General features: G+C 32.8%; 1 non-coding gene across 1 annotated transcript; it reads left to right on the plus strand.

The window, feature by feature from the left end:
• Positions 1-2,415: 2,415 nt before the first annotated feature.
• On the plus strand, positions 2,416-2,522 carry LOC122116241. The gene has a single exon (XR_006148925.1). It is a non-coding gene; the product is annotated as a U6 spliceosomal RNA (small nuclear RNA).
• Positions 2,523-3,075: the final 553 nt, after the last annotated feature.

Genomic DNA, 3,075 nt, shown 5'->3' on the forward strand with positions numbered 1-3,075 from the left:
AGATATGTATTCAAATGTTTTTAATGCGATTTTTTCTAACATATTTAAAGATTATTTCTTTGTTGCTTTCTATGTCCCTCCCCCATGGTATAACCCCTGCTTTCACTGTATTTGATGTTGGTATAATTTGTGTGGGGGGGTGGGAAATAACAATTCGTTTAAATAAGGATACGGGTGGACCCATTGCAACACTAATATGTACAAGTACTTATGTCGAAAAACGAACTTTACTACTTTGGTTGGGGGGAGTATTTGATATGGGGGACAAGGAGGATTGGAAGTTCTGGGAAGGAGAAACAAAGGAGGACGCTACAATGCTTGATAAGAAATGTACTCATTATCTTGTCCATGTAATTACAACCCCTCTGTACAGTATTTTCACAATAAAAAAGAAAAAATAATAAAAAGAACAAAATTTTTAAAAATATATAAAATAATCTTGTAGAAGATTAAAAAAATAAAAGAAAAATAATTTTAGGTCACAGGTTAAAGTATCTTATCCATTCCAATGATTCCTATGAGATAAAATTTATAGTAGAAGTAAAAGTGAAAAGGAACTCCTAGATATGTTATTTTACCATTTAGAATGGCAAAGAATAATATCATGTCACTGTCATAACTCTTAAAGAATGCAAGGTTAACCGATGATTGCTTTCATGTTCCCACAAAACCAGTAGATCCTGAAGCATAATAGTAGCCCAGCAGAAATTCTAAGTAGCAGACATAGGGCATGGAAGAGAAAGAGAGGAAATGAGACAGAGTGAAAGAGAGAGAGAAATATCATAATATTGAAAGTGAATAATAGATAAACAGGAGCTGCATGAGAATATTCATACTGCTATCTTTAGACTCTATGTGTACATTTGCAGGTATTTGATATTTGTAATCCATCAACATGAAATATAAAGTTATGTTGATAAAAATAAAAGTGACTCAGAAGAAATTATAAATGCAAAAACGATCTTCACAGCAGCAAACTCTCAGAGATATTTCATGACTTTGAAAAGGATAAAGTGGCTGAAGTTACTATAAATTTAAAAGTACAACAATTCACAAAAATAGAAAAAGATATTTATATATTTCCTTATATAACCCAAAGCAAAAGGAAAATGTTGTTTAGATGATTTTTTTAAAAACACAGTCTCTCAAGTGCTAGGAAGTTGGCTCAGTGGTAGAGTGCTTGCCTTTCATGCATGAGGCCCTGGGTTTGATTCCTTAGTACCACATAAGTAGAAAATGATGGAAATGGTGCTGTGCCTCAAGTGTTAGCGCTAGCCTTGCCTGAGGAACAGCACTCAGGCCCCAGAGTTCAAGCCCCATGACCAACAAAGTCAAAATAAAACAAAACAAAACAAAACGCAGTCTCTCACATTTGTGGCCTCAACTCTGTAATACTGTTGCTTCAACCTAGGGCTAAGATTTTAGTTGTGGACATGTATCAACTCTCCTGATTCAGACTCTACTTGATCATTTTTTAATAAATATTTTGTTCTTAATTTTCCTAGTTGTAAATTCACATGCACCTATAAAAAAAATGGTTTGACCACCCCAGTAACCTTCTCAAAGTACCTCCTAATGATGACTAACAAAAAGTTGTATTATATAACAACAAGTAAAACAATGCTACAAAGAAAACCAATAATTAAATAATGATTAATAAAATAAAAAACAAAACAATTACCAGTGTTTTTAGTATTTGAAGTGCACTACATATTAGATTTTACTATTTTCTCATATTCCTGTACATTTTAAACCGCCTAAGATTATGATGTTCAACAAGATTTTTATAGGCTATGAATAGTCTTCAAAGTTACACACTAAGGTTATTATTTATGGCTCATCTCAATATTTGTTTATGGCTTATATCATCTCTTGTTCCTCGCTAAAATATAAAGTAAGGAATCCCTAAATTTGAACAAGAACTGTGTAGTTAGCAAGCCTTAACGCTTCATTCTGCTTCTTTACACAAAGACTTTGCAACTTCTCATTAACAAAATTTCTATAAATTCTGAAATGTACATACTTAGTACTATATGTCTGCTAACATAAATCTTAAATACATTATAGAAAATTTGATACCTGCCAAACAGTGCTAATTTTGGCATATTTAAGCAAATTCCTAAAATTAAATAGAATAAAACACTAAAATTTTTAACAACCCTTAACACTTGCTGCTGTGTTCATTATGACATGTGCCTTGTATAGAACAATTGAATTATTTCCCCTACACATCTCTTGAACCGCAAATATCTGGAATTATTTTGTTTTTGACATGTCCATCTTGACATTATTCTTAAATGTGAGCTTATGTAAGAAGTACATGGTTCTAAAATTTCAAAATTCTTCTAAACTTACTTTTTGTTGAATTGCCTAGTTTAAGAAAATCAATTACACTTTATATATAAAAAATATTCTGTGCTCAATTCAGCATCACATAAACTAACATTGTAATGATACTGAGAAGATTAGCATGGCCCCTGTGCAAGGATGACAGGCAAATTCCTGAAGCATTCCATAGTTTTACAACAATAGATGCTGGCGGGGATGTGGACAGAAGCGAACCTTACTGCATTCTTGGTGGGAGTGTAAACTTTTTCAACCATTTTGGAAATTAGTATGGAGGTTCCTCAAATGACTCCACATAGATCTCCCCTATGATCCACAAATCCCACTTTGGGGCATTTACCCAAATGATCACAAACAAGACCATACTAAAACTATCAGCACAACTACTACAATTATTGCAGCATTATTTAAGATAACTAAGATATGGAACCAACCCTGATGCTCCTCAGCAGAAGAATGGATCAAGAGGATGTGGTTTATATAAACAATGGAATTCTATGCCTCCATCAGAAAGAATGGCATCACCCAATTAGTTAGAAATTGGAAAGATATGGAAAAAATATTAAGTGAAGTAAGCCAAATCCAAAAGAACACAGGTCCCATGGTTTTCTTAATTTTCAATAACTAATATATATATAGTATAAGCAGAAAAGGTCAAAAGGTATGTCCATATGACCAGATAACATAATGTTCCGGGAAATGAAACCCAAGATAGGGATACAAGAATTT

This window comes from Dipodomys spectabilis, unplaced genomic scaffold (genome assembly GCF_019054845.1).
Source record: "Dipodomys spectabilis isolate Male_0828 unplaced genomic scaffold, ASM1905484v1 ptg000129l, whole genome shotgun sequence".
Lineage (NCBI taxonomy): Eukaryota > Metazoa > Chordata > Mammalia > Rodentia > Heteromyidae > Dipodomys > Dipodomys spectabilis.